The sequence below is a fragment of the Periplaneta americana genome, chromosome 2, assembly GCF_040183065.1.
Source record: "Periplaneta americana isolate PAMFEO1 chromosome 2, P.americana_PAMFEO1_priV1, whole genome shotgun sequence".
Taxonomy (NCBI): domain Eukaryota; kingdom Metazoa; phylum Arthropoda; class Insecta; order Blattodea; family Blattidae; genus Periplaneta; species Periplaneta americana.
In genome coordinates, this window is record NC_091118.1 from 188,469,302 (window position 1) to 188,484,331 (window position 15,030).

At 35.6% G+C, this 15,030-nt stretch overlaps 1 protein-coding gene across 4 annotated transcripts in view; it reads left to right on the forward strand.

The window, feature by feature from the left end:
• Positions 1–15,030, forward strand: part of LOC138694949 (dentin sialophosphoprotein-like) — a 245,748-nt gene that overhangs the window by 160,929 nt on the left and 69,789 nt on the right. The window contains exon 1 of one of the 4 annotated variants that reach the window (XM_069819163.1): positions 12,217–12,451. The exons of the other annotated variants lie outside the window; for them this stretch is intronic. The gene's annotated coding sequence lies outside the window, so the exon portion shown is untranslated. Of the gene's footprint in view, positions 1–12,216; positions 12,452–15,030 lie in introns of those variants that run through there. 4 annotated transcript variants of the gene reach the window in all.

Here is a 15,030-nt window from a genome sequence, read left to right on the forward strand (position 1 = left end):
GCTGCAGCTGTTGTGAGAAGGAAATTAAATTATAAATTTAGAGTCGTGTCGAGCGTAAATCGTGCAGGCTTTCTAGAAAGCGACCTTAAAGAACGCTGCCAATTAAGTCTAATGGGGAAAGTAATACATTTTCTTTTTTGGTATGACAGTTGAAGAATTTTTTATGACTCAATATTTTTCCTTCCTAAGCACTCAGTAACCAATGAACTGGATTCCAAGGTTTCCTATGGCGTCTAGTATTGGCATTCCTATATTCAGACGAAAGAAGAAATCTGATGCCAAAACATGACTGCTATTACGTAAGAGGTGGTAAACACTCGGACGTGACACACAGTATTGTTACGCTATAGTAGCATTCCTTTGTCTTGGAATGCAATTTGTAATCTATTTACCTTGTGTCATAAAGACGATGCGACGTGACGTATTTATTGAGTCCATATATACATTGCTATCTCGTGAACCAATAGGTATATTTCAACGCTACATGGAAGTCATGTTATGTGTCCCAAATGGGGAGTTGACAATGAGGAAGGGGATTTTTAACGAATTCCTGCCGCATCGTTGTTCAGTCTACGAACACATCTTACAGGTTCTTCTGCATATCTAACCATATTTAATCTTTGACATCGAGTTTTCATTCTTTTGAGACATGACATGCCATGACATGAATCTGGGGACCGTCACAACACAAGAATTTTGTAAACACAGACCTTTACGTACGATGCAGCTTAACCTATAACCAATACTTTTTTTCAGCCCTAGAGATAACTAAATTTTTTTAGACTGAAAAGAGAAAAAAAATCTTACATTGGGTGGATTCAACACTGATTACAACACAACACAACACAACACAAGTAACTTTTATGTATTTTCGGACAAAAAATACACCTTCTCTCAGACTGAGAGTTTCAGTTTATATTGTTTTCTACGATTAAAAAAAAGAAGTTACAAAAAGAAGACATATTAAGTAGACAACAAATTGATGGTTGAAACCTGTTTAAAATATTGATTTAAACGTATATAGGCCTACTGTAAGTAAACATGCAACACTGAAAACACTTCCAATGGATTCGAAAGAAGGAGTAAAGGTGGAATATAAACCATTTAATTTGTTTGGGCTTCTCGATTTCATTGACTCTACGAGTTGAATGATTATAAAGGGGAATTTGAAGATTTCAGTTGTCCTTGGGAATCCCGGAATTTTGATAAATGGATGGCTTGGAGTTTTCAAGTGTTTCCTGGAAAACATCTCTATTGTTTCCTTATGATATCACTAATATTTGGAAAGCCCGCTTCTGTGGTGGTTATAGAATTAGCAATGGAAGGGAAAAATCATGCAAAATATAGAAAAATATTTTTTATTTTATGAAATATGAAAATTTTACCAAAATATTACGAAATTTGACAATTGTTTTGGCGTTAATTACATCCTTTATATAATAAATCGTGGAAGTTCTTTTCATGCCACTAGTAGGAATGGTAAGGATACGACATTTCATATTTTGCCTGTCTCTATACATAACATGACCTATATTACCCTTAAAGTTTCGTAAACACCTACCAAATTTTCATAAGATTGCAACGTTATACCGCTAGCACACCATGGACAAATCACTCGCTTATATGCTATAGATAAATAATTGCAATTTATAAATTACATTTCATATCGAGAAGAAGAGCAAGAAGTACAAAATAATACTATATACTACGTATAAATGGGATTAGGGGGTGAACGCACACATACTGTACATCACTGCTGTGAGTTCATTGAGCTACCTACAAATTTCAAGATCGGTGAAAAATGGCCGGCGAATTTTGGTTGGAGCCCTCTATCAGGGTTAGGATTTTTTTTTCCTTTCGTAAATCTACGATTCGTCAGAAGCTTTACTTCCTTCCTGAAGAAAGCCCACGTTGAGGATTTTATCGCCATTCAAAATCCATTGCCATCGGTCGCATTTGAACCCGCGAACGTTGGATTAAACGGTCAGCATGGTTTCCGCTAGACAGGATGACGGTTTCAATAAAATATCACGTTTTGCGTTAACGACCTCACGTTTCAGCAGGCTTCATACTAATTGCCAAAGGGTTCTTATAGAAAGTTATGTAGACAGTCACTGCAGACTATCTATCTATCTATCTATCTATCTATCTATCTATCTATCTATCTATCTATCTATCTATCTATCTATCTATCTATCTATCTATCTATCTATCTATCCTTGTCATGCCTTGCCTTGTCTCTTCTTGTCTTATCTCTGTCTTGTCTTGCCTTGTCTCCATTTTGTCTCTATTGTGTCTGTCTTAGTTTGTCTTGTCTGTCTCGTCTTGCCTTGCCTTTTCTCTTTGCTGTTTTTGTTTTATCTTGTCTTGTCTATGATTATCTTGTTTATGGCTTGTCTATGACTGAATGGATTTGTCTATCTTGTCTTGTCTTGCCTTAGCTGTCTTTTTACTTGTGATGTCTCACTTGCCTTACGTTTTCTTTTCAAAACAAGGACAAGGCAAGGTAAAGACAACATAGAGACAGAAAAGACAAAAAAACAGATAAGACAGAACAGAAACAAGGCAAGACAAAAACAAAACAGACAGACAAGGCAAGACAGATACAGACAAGGCAGAGATAGACAAGACAAAACAAGGATAAGGCAAGACACAGAGAGGAAGACAAGACAAAGTATGGCAAGAAAGAGACCAGGCAAGACAGAGCCAAGAGAAGACAGACAAAACAAGGCAAGTCAAGACAGATAGAGACAAAACAAGACAGACAAGACAAAAAACGCAAGAAAGACACACAAAACAAGGCAAGACAGAAACAAGAAAGGCAGAGACAAGACAAGACAGACAAGACAAAACAAGGCAAGAAAGACAGATACAAAACAAGACAAAGACAAAACAAGGCAAGTCAGGACAGACAGAGACAAAAGAAGACAGACAAGACAAAACAAGGAAAAAAGACAGACAAAACAAGGCAAGACAGAAACAAGAAAGGCAGAGACAAGACAAAAACAGAGACAAAACAAGACAGACAAGACAGAAACAAGAAAGGCAGAGACAAGACAAGACAAAACAGAGACAAGACAAGACAGAAACAAAACAGAGACAAGACAAGGCAAGACAGAGCCAAGACAAGAAAGACAGATAAGTCAAGACAGACAAAACAGAGACGGAGACGAGATAGTACAAGGCTAGGCACGTCGTGCCATGCCTCAAAAACAGAAGATAGCTTGTCAGAGAGTTTACGGTTCATTCTCCGAAAGTGCCTGAGATACGAATTATTGTGGACTGAACAGCAGGAGGACAGATCTTGTGCATGGTAGAATGTGTAAGACGTTTTCCCGCCCCATCTTTATATTTGTAGGCACGTACTAGACTAACTAGACCACTTTCTACACAAGTCGCCGAATCGTAATCGGAGAAGTGCAATCGATAGGCGTATCGAACGGAATTATGTCAAATGTTACAACGGGAAAATCCGTTGAGAAATCCCCAAATACGACCTTGTCCGCCACAAGTGTCACTACGGATATTTCTAATGAATAATCTCAGGCTTGACCTGGAGTCGAAGCTGCACCACAGGTTCACTCAGCCACCGCAGAGACTACGAGCATGTTAGTGTTTTTTTGTCTCAGAATTTCAGAAAAGATGAGCTGATAATGAGGTGATGTTAGAGCAATCTATACTAATAATATATCTGTAGCCGAAATTTTTCTGGTAATTTTCGATTTTCCAAAAATAATTGGTCCTAACATATATAATTAACCACCCTGAAACAGAAAATCGCTTTTTTTGAAATTTTTGTTTGTATGTCTGTCTGTCTGTATGTTTGTTACCTTTTCACGCGATAATGGATGAACGGATTTCGATGAAAATTGGAATATAAATTATGTTCGTTGTAACTTAGATTTTAGGCTATATGGCATTCAAAATACATTATTTAAAAGGGGTGTTATAAGGGAGCCTGAATTAAATAAATCGAAATATCTCGCTTATTATTGATTTTTGTGAAAAATGTTACATAACAAAAGTTTCTTTAAAAATAATTTGCGATAAGTTTTATTCCCTGAAAAATTTTGATAGGACTGATATTTAATGAGATAAATGAGTTTTAAAATTAAAATAACTGCCATCTAACGCCGTATAATGAAATAAAAAACAAATGACTTCGTCTATAAGGGGCCTTGGACAGCAACTATCGAAAGCTATGAAAGATAGCCTACAGAGAATGTTTCTGTGTTTGTATGAAGTAATATCGGAAGCTAAATTAACCGATTTGTATAATTAATTATTATTTCACCATTGGAAAGTGTAGTTTCTCTAGATGGACATAATGCTACAATGTTATTACAGTAACTTCTGATATAATATAATATAATGTAATATAATATAATATAATATAATATAATATAATATAATATAATATAATATAATATAATATAATATAATATAATATAATATAATATAATATAATATGTAATATTATATAATATAATTTAAGTTATTTGAAGGGTTCAGAACTATAGTGGGCCAAACGCCATTTACTGAATACGTAGAAAACAAGGGTTAAAATTAAGTTATTACCATAATTCAATGGAAACCTATAACAAGTAAAATAAAGTATACACATTAAATCTAAATGATGTCAGTGTTCATTAAACTGTGGTTGCATGTAATAACAATTAAGAAACATGTTAAAGGAATTGTCATTGCACCAAATGACTGGTCTCTGGACCAAAAGGATCGCATTTTAATTAATTAAATACAATTTAAATTAAGTAACATATTAAACGATTTATCCTCCCATCAAACACGAATGTTCCCTGGATCAAATGTCCTATTTTAATTATGTAATTACTTTATATTTATTTCTAACGTGTGCAGCGGAGCGCACGTGTACGGCTAGTACTTGAATAAGAATGCAGAAGAAACGGAATTATGTGCTAAGAATAACTTGTATTATGCCTTGCAGTTTGTCCACATAGCCCTGGATCGGACGTGCTACCTTCAATGAGCGACTATAATCATGCTGAAGGAGATATGGTTCCTCCCCCAAAAGATGGCAGTTCCCTCCCTCCAAACTTTTCTCTATAGCCAATTCATAATATTTAAAATGCCGACCTCGGGCCTTGCATCCCCGACCTCCAAAATATGAGCGCGCTACAATTACTAGATTTGGTATCGTTCCAAGACGTACGCATTTCCATTTCTGGCTGAGTGCCGACCTTCCCTTATGGGTTTCGTATAAAAGAACAGCCGCCTCATGATCCCTTCTCCGTGCAGAAATCCCATACGTACTTATCAAACCACATATCCTTCGTTCCCAATGCCATGTAGTTGATACAACGTCATAACATAGATTATATAACAATACAAGCGCGGCTTCCCTTTAAACGATCTATTCATTTCCCTCTTAAGATGAGAAAATTACTGCACAGTATTGCAGCTGGAAGGGGAAATTACTACGTGCACAATTAAATTCGAATGTACGCTCCGCCAGGCCTGCTATTCGTTTACAAGCCTCTATCTAGTTCTGTTCGCCTTCCTCACACAAGGAGTCTCGTTGTCACTAGAAATAAAGTGACAGGGGATACATGGAATCCCTATAATTACGTGTAAACGTTTTATGCTGTTCGTGATTGTTATTGTGAGCATGGTTGGGATTGTAACGATGTTTGGGATTTGAAATACTTCTTATTCTTCTTCCTCGTGTTTTAGGATAAATCCTGTATTTTCCAACTTTGCTGTCTTAATCCGATGTTGGTGTCCAACTTTCCTTCCACCGTTAAGGGGGTCGTCAAAAAGGTATTGGGGTGTCCAACTTTTCTTTCATTCCGATTTTCGGGATTCGGTCTTCCGTCATCCTTAATACATGGTCCCAGTATCCTTTTCTTCTAGTCTTGATCCATTTTGTCACATCCTGCACTCCAATCTTTTAAGTACACTATACTTAGAAATGGTTTTATTGAAGAGAACTAGACTCTTGCGGAAGTTTCTAAATAGTCTTAAATGAACAAATTGTTATTTTTTCTCCTCTCTCTTCCTATTTTTTTCTTTTTTTTATTATCTTGATATATTACTTAATCATTTGTATTTGTATGCCATTTAGTACGACTTTGCTAATCAACATTTTATGTCTTGTAACCCACATGTATTCTCCTATTAGTATATTAACTGTATAATATATCTCAAGTGTATTAATCATCGAATTTATCTCGAGCATTTTAGGTCTTATGAATTGTGTGTGTGTGTGGAGTGTGTGTATATTCCCCTTATGTAACTGATTTTATGTGTAATTTTCTACTTTATTTTATATATTATGTAACCGAACTTGACTACTTGTAATTTTATATTATGTAACTGATCTTGAATATTTGTAATTTTCTACTATATTTTATGTAATTTCTAAGGTAGGCTATTTCTTTTGTGCTGTTTTGTAATCTAATTTTGTTTTTCATGTATATTATTGAAACCTGGTTGAGTGGAAGAGAAGGCCTCATGGCCTTAACTCTGCCAGGCAAAATAAACCTACTACTACTACTACTACTACTACTACTACTACTACTACTACTACTACTACTACATTTTTCCCTAATCTCGTCGTTCGTCTGTCTGTCATATAACGTAACGCCAGCAATATTTCGTAATGTCCTCATTTCTGTTGTCACCATTTTTGCAGTTTTTTTTTTGTTTCTGCTCGAGTTTCCGTTGCATATGTTAATACTGGCCTTATACACGTTTTATATATTCTAATCTTGCTTTCTATGTTCACGTATTCATTTTTCCAAATGACATCTCTTAGATATCCTGATATATTATTTGCTTTAGTATTCTTTCTCTTACTTCTTCCTCCAAATTTTTATTGCTTGTTATTTTTGTTCCTAAGTAACTGAAACTCATTACATGTTCTATGGGTTTATCATAAACTGCAAGTTTACATCTGATTGGCTGCCTTGAGATAGTCTGTATTTTGTTTTATTTTCCGCTATCACCATATTAAATCGTTCTGTCCACACCTGTGGAGTAACGGTCAGCGCGTCTGGCCGCGAAACCAGGTGCCCCGGGTTCGATTCCCGGTCGGGGCAAGTTAGCTGGTTGAGGTTTTTTCCGGGGTTTTCCCTCAACCCAATATGAGTAAATGCTGGGTAACTTTCGGTGCTGGACCCCGGGATCATTTCACCAGCATTATCACCTTCATCTCATTCAGACGCTAAATAACCTAAGCTGTTGATAAAGCGTCGTAAAATAACCTACTAAAATAAATAAATCGTTCTGCTGTTATTTGAAATTTATATAGCAATCTCCGAAGGTTGTCCTCGTTTTCTGCTAAAAGGATCACATCATCAGCATAGCATATTATTTTAATGTATTTATTTCATAATCTGTAGCCCCTAGTTCCTGCTTTAGTTTCTTTTATTATTTCGTCCATGATCACATTGAACAGAATAGGGCTAAAGGCCCATTCACAATGAAAATTAAACATAACCGTAACATAAACACAGAAGTTTGCGACCTGGCTACCAAGTGGGATCGTTCACAATGATTCACATAAGCATTGACATAAACATTACCGTAAAACGTTAAAATGAAAGTTTGAAAACTCCAAACGTTCATGCTTATGCTTACGTGATTTGGAAACAGAACACAATCGTGGAGCGCTGAAGTATATGACAGAGGCCGTGTCTCAAAGCTCAAGTACATACTACACACTAGTGACTAGCAACTAGGTGACTTGTAAACTACACACTAGGGAGCTTTGGACATGTATGCTTGAAACATGGCCTTCTTCATAGACTATTTTTCTAAAAACCATGACTTCACGGTGCAGCACTGAATTAAGAAGGCAGTGTCCTAATGCAGTTTCATTACGAATTATGTGGAAAAGATAAGGGCTTAATATATTACAATAATGTTTAAAACATTGTACAGAAGGTACTAACAATGTTAGTGTTCAAAGTTAACCTGTTATTCTACATTATATTTACATTATTTCACTTCCAAAGCATTTTCAGATTTCATAACCCCAATTGCTGATGAAATATCCATGTTTGTTTAGTGAACAAGTCAACAATCGAGCAAGCATTTTCGTTTACTAGCTACTACGGACTTGATTGCTATGCACTTTGTAGCTTTGGATCATAACTTCTGACGCCACATCCGGCTATTTAGTCGACAATCTAGTTCACTTCAGCTGAAAATGTAGCTTTGAGACACGGCCATAATTATAAATAAATAATAATTTAATAAAAAATTTCAGTAAAATAATTAAATATTAATAAATCAAAATTTAAAAAAATAAAATTTCAACAAACTTAAAATGATAGTTATTATAAAACCAACATCACCCAAAAATAATAAAAATTATAAAAATATGTTAAAGAGCTTATCCCCAAATAACATTAATATTAATAAAATAAAAACTAAAAAGATAATATGAGGAAATGGCGTCATTGTTATGTTTCCATGGTTACCAAGTATGTTTGCTGTTATGTTTGTTCCCATCGTGAATGATGGTATGAGTTCTTGATTTTACCGCAACGTTTATATTCTTAAGTTAACGCTTACGTTATGTTTAATTTTCATTGTGAATGAGCCTTTAATCCTACTGCGGTACTACGTATTTCAGTGACTATTACACTCTTACTACGTCATACTACTTTTGACCAATAAAACGGTACGAAAGGACGTATTTCAACCAATCATGGCTGCTTATCGCACAATTTTATCGCGTCCCTAGCATTTGTTTAATTTTATCGCGTCCCTAGCATTTGTTTAATTTTATCGCGTCCCTAGCATTTGTTTCTTTGTTTGCCAACATTTGAAACTGCGCTAGTCTGGACGTCAAAAAAAATATATATAAAATTACAAATCACTCCAGTCGATGCACAGCAGTTTCAAATATGACTCGCATTGGCATTCAAGAACAAGAATTAATAAAAATCACTGATCATACCTATGCATCTTCTGAAATCCGATTTACAAATAAATGAAGAGCACCATTCGGAAATCCTGAATAAGTTGAATACACCATGTAGGCCTAAATCAACGAGTTCCACTTCTATTACGCACACGTCCAATATAACATCAATTGAACTACCAACCACATTCAAATTTGAAAATTGTACATTCAATAATTATTCCTTTTAAAATTATTCATTCGGAAATCCTGAATAAGTTGAATACACCATGTAGGCCTAAATCAACGAGTTCACTTCTATTACGCACACGTCCAATATAACATCAATTGAACCACCAACCACATTCAAATTTGAAAATTGTACATTCAATAATTATTCCTTTTAAAATTATTCATGTTTATTTTTTATGTCATCGTCGTTAATTAAAACTTTTCTAACACTTGTGTACAGTATATTAGTTAGGTTATGTTATAGCTTCTGCTATATGATATTATGGATAGTCACGTATCAGAGATTGTTTAATATTAACATTTATTGAAAATCATCTGTCAAGTGACGTTGATTACTGGGATTCGGATAATTGAAGTGGAATGTTGCATTTTAATAAAAATGAAACTGAATCAACAATGCCTTCTTGACTAGTAACAGTCCACAGAGTTCTATGATGATTCCATAGTTGGCACAACTGATACCGGTAACAAGAAAACATAATCATAAAACACTACTGCCATCTAGCGTAATGTTGAGATGGTACAATAATAATAATAATAATAATAATAATAATAATAATAGTAATAATAATAATAATAATAATAATAATAATAATACTTATTTGTCAGAAACCAGTGTACAAGGCCTGGATATGACATCGTCAGGTTCGATAGTTGATACATTTGAAGACAGTGGTATTTTCATAAGCCAATTAATATTTTATTGTATTGGAGTACTTTGTTACTTCTAATCTTTATATACTTTCTTCTAATCGTGTAATAGTCAATTAAATCCCACTCGAGTTTTGATTTTCTCTAGATAAATCTGCTCGTGTTCCACTCGTAGATTTATCGATAAAATCAAAACCTCTAGTGAGATTACTGTTGATAAAATACTTCCATTGTTGAACATACATTGAAGTTAGCAGATCTCTGAACTCGTGTCACTTTGATATAACCGTTACCGTACATAAAATCTGGAGCTCAAGATGACGAATTATGGTTTGCTTGACAAGTGTAGTCACCATATTGATTTTCAAAGCATCTTTTAATCTTTTAGAGCAGGTTTCTTTCATATTAACCAATGACTTACTGATTGAAGAAAAGTTATCTAAAAAAAGAGACGAATTAACCATTAATTTTATTTTAATTATAAAAAACCAACATTATAAGTTTCAAAATAATTTTGTCTCTTCAGCAAAATAGTCGTACAAAATTACGTACGACATAGTCTTTCAAACTCGTACCTCTTACAATTAGTCAAAATAGTCGTATGGGCTATTCCATCTCAAATCGACCGAAATATAGAGAAAATTGACCTTGCAATTTTTAAATACAATGAAACTTTTTCTGTCCGTAGACAACTATGATACAATGCTTTGGGCAAAGTTTGAGGCATCAGAACTTCATAGTGTTTAAATTAAAAATATTTTAATTTATCGTATTTTCATAAAATTAACAACTTTAAACTGTTGTAGCTCCGAAACCCTTTCACCCAATGATCAAAATCATGGTTTATTTTGATGCTGAAAAGTTAAAGTTTATATTGACATGTAAACAGTTTTTCTTACTTTTTATGGAAATGGAGAAATTTAGATTTTTCTTAATTAAGACGCCTTTGCACACGAAAAAATATTTTTAAATATATGGTTAATTTCCGCATTGAAAGTACAAATAAACACGTATTTTTTACTGGTGCAACGTTAATAAGAAAGTATTGAAAAATCAAATAAAGAAAATAAATAGTACGCGCGTGAGCTAACCAGCTGACTGTGAGGCGGGAGCTAGCCGAGACAAGCAAGGCCAGGAGACATAAACACGTGCTGTTTCGTCTAGTAGCGCATAGCTGGGCTAGCTTTATCACAAGTTTTCATAAACACATGAGTAGAATGACGTCCAACACTCCCTTATCTTCATCTCTCGGTCAGTGCGTGCGGTACTGAGCCGTTCAAGTCCAGGCGTGTGAAAATAATTTATTTAATACCCTCGAAACTTATAGCCGTGACGCTAAGCAAACAATGCCGAATCCCTCTTAATAATGCAAGGTTTTTTTCTCAATAGTTTTTTACATTTTTACAAATTGGCAAAAAGCCTAAAAGTAAATAAAATCAGATTATCTGTCTCTCTGTATACAATAAAAATAAGGATTACTTCTTAACATAATCTACCAAATGTCAGCTTCAAAATGAGCTCTCGTTCAATGTTCTGCAGTAAATGGTTCCAGAGTTCTGAGCGCTGAAAGAGGCTTGTTTTTATAAAATACGCTAAATTTGTCGCTCAACAATACGAAAACCGTTTGACTTTCGATAGTATATTTTTGCAAATGCACCTTGTATAAATAGGGAAAAAATAGAGTATAAAAATGCGAGGTTTTTTATTATTAGCATTAGTATTTATTTATTTAACCTGGTAGAGATAAGGCCGTCAGGCCTTCTCTGCCCCCCTACCAGGGGATTACAACTATAATATGAACAATAAAATTACAATTAACATTAAATTTACAATTACAATTACGATAAAATTAAAGTATGACAAGATTACCTGATTAATGAACGCTAGACATTTTATCATAGAAGTTAAGAACAAAGAATATTTTTGTATTTACTGAATTACAAATTAAACCTACAATAACAAAAATCTATAGTAATGAAATTACCGGATATTGAAATATTTTGTGATAGATTAAGAGAACTATTTACTGGAAACCAAGTCTGAACGAGTCTCAATTACTGACCAAGTGCGTAGTAAGTTTGCGTTTGAATTGAATTTTATTTCGACAGTCCCTGATGCTAGCAGGTAACGAATTCCAGAGTCTTGGCAGGGCTATTGTGAAAGAGGATCGATTTCATATGGAATAGCCCGTATGCATACGACTATAGTCGCACGTATGGCAACCCTGCACGAGTGTGACAGATAGACCGAAGATGATCGTTGTTAGTCCCATTTCCTGCAAGGAGGAAACATACGTAAAAAATCAACAATTGAATAAAGAGATAAACGACGTTCGGAGCAAGGGGAAGGCGGAGAGGGTGGGGACCCATGAGCTAGGTTTCGAAATCACAGCCGCGGTTGGTTGCTGCTCAGGAGTCAGTCTAGGTGAATAGCCGAGTTAGAGTGCCTGGCTGTAATCGCTGGCTTCATTGATGCAGTGAGCGGGTGGGGAAGTCGGCAAGATTGAGTGGTGAGCACGCACGACCTTAGACTCTCGTTACAGTGGCCGCTCGCCCGGTTCACTGGGTTTGTGTGGCAGTGTGATTCAAGTGACAGTTTTTGTGTGGCCAAGTGTGGATTGCGAGACTTCTGTCTCTAAGGATTATCAATAATTCACAGGTAGGTCCGCTCTGCGTGGTGTGGTACGACTGTATTTCATTCAGGGAAGGGAAGGCCAGCCACCTAGCTCTTCCAAACCAAGTGGTCCATGGTTCTATACTCGGCGTGGACGGAAATTTATCTCCATTCCACGAGACTGGGTGTTCTGGGGAAATTCTGTACAAGAGCGCTACCAAAAGAAAGCATATTTTTCAGTGGAAAATGCTTGAACTGAATGGACCGCTATTAGTATAAACGTACGTAAGGTCCTGGGGACTTCCAAGGGCCATGGGATGAATTCATATGTTTGCAGTGCTGTAACGTACAATTAGAGAATGCATTTAAAACAGTGGTGGTAAGTCGAAGGAAATTTTCCTTTTTGGAAGAAATTCAGTTATCGATTTTAAAATAAAGAGGAAAAAGAAAATGTTTATCATTTTGCCTATATTTCAGGGAAATTTATAATTTAGAAAAAAATATATTAATGATATTAACTAGATATCTCTGACGAAATAAAACCAATAATATCAAGTTCAAGTTTAAGTGCTCCCCCTGTAGTAATAATAATAATAATAATAATAATAATAATAATAATAATAATAATAAAGGTATCCCCGTAACATGCCATGAAGGCACTTGGGGGGCATGGAGGTAGAGCCCCATGCTTTCCATGACCTCGGCACTAGAATGAGGTGGTGTGGTCGGCACCACGCTCTGACCGCCTTTTACCCCCGGGAAAGACCCGGTACTCAATTTTATAGAAGGCTGAGTGAACCTTGGGGCCGTTCTGAATGTTTGGCAACGAGAAAAAATCCTGTCACCACCTGGGATCGAACCCCGGACCTTCCAGTCCGTAGCCAGCTGCTCTACCAACTGAGCTACCCGACCGCCATAATAATAATAATAATAATAATAATAATAATAATAATAATAATAATAATAATAATAATAATAATGTGCGTGGTGTGGCACGGTTGTATTTCATTCAGGGAACGGAAGGCCAGCCAGCTCTCCCCAACCAGGTTCTATACTCGGCGTGGGCGGAAATTTATCTTCATTCCACAAAACTGGGTGTTCTGGGGCAATTCTGTACAAGAGTGCTACCAAAAGAAAGCAAATTTTTCAGTGGAAAATGCTTGAACTGAAAGGAACGCTGTTAGTATAAACGTACGCAAGGTCCAGGGGAATTATTCAAGGACCATGGGATGAATTCATGTGCTTGCAGTGCTGCAACATACAATTAGGGAATGCATTTCAAGCAGTGATGGTACGTTGAAGGAAATTTTCACTTTTCGGAGAAATTCAATTATCGATTTTAAAATAAAAAATAAAAGGAAAATGTTTATAATTTTGCCTATATTTCAGGGAAATTTATAGTTTAGGAAAACAAAAAACAAAAATATTAATAATATTAACTAGATATCTCTGACTAAATAAAACCAATAACATTAAGTTCAAGTTTAAGTGCTTCTTCTGTAATAATAATAATAATAATAATAATAATAATAATAATAATAATAATAATAGTAATAATAATAATAATAATCCGTGGCGCTACAGCCCACGAAGGGCCAAGACGGACCAGCCGGCTGCTGGCCTCACGGCCACATGCCGAAGCAGAGGTGGACGATCATCCAACCAGAACGGAGGTATCGTGTGGTTAGCACGATGAGCCCCCCAGCCGTTATAGCTGGTTTGCGTAACCGGATTTCGCCACCTACCGTAACTCACCAAGTGCATCACGATGCTGGGTGGGCACCGATCCCATACACTGGCCGAAATTTCATGAGAAAAGTTCTTCCCCCATGAGGACTCGAACCAGCGCGCATTCCGTAACGCGAGTCCTAGACAGGATGACTTAGACCACGGCGCTACGGCGCGGGACAATAATAATAATAATAATAATAATAATAATAATAATAATATTATTATTATTATTATTATTATTATTATTATTATTATTATTATTATTATTAATAGTAGTAGTAGCAGTAGTATCTAGTACATTTTGTAGCCCTCGGGATAAATCCCTTGCTCTCCAATTATGTATCTCGCGGAAAATCATGCGTTTCTCTCCCTGTAAGATTCGAGGATCAGTGACAGGGTAGGGTTGATTTGTTCAGGTTTTTAATATGCCTTACACATAAAAACATAAGTTACACGCTTTTTGGTAGACAGGTACACAAATAGATTTACCGAAGAAATGAGTGCTTTCCCACGTAGTGCAACATAATAGTGGCACAACTGGGTTACGTGGTGGTTTTATGTGAAAACATCTGAGAAAATCATTGGTCGGATATGTATAAGAAATGAAGATATTTTGGGCGGTTTGGGTGGATTTATATCTTTCGCATTAATCATATGGTGGTGTCTTTAGTGTGATGTGCTACAATTTTAAGGTTATTTTCAATAATTTAAGTAGGCCTATTCTTTTTTCTCCCGTATGTTGTATGTAATGGGATCGAAGATTACGTGGACCGAATTTATAGTAAAACGGTACACATTACCGTGGCTCATTGGAACAGCTCCCTTACCTTTTTTAGGTTTACGACAGATTTTACAAAGTGCTACGAAATGGCGTTCCTATGCTTATCATTTAT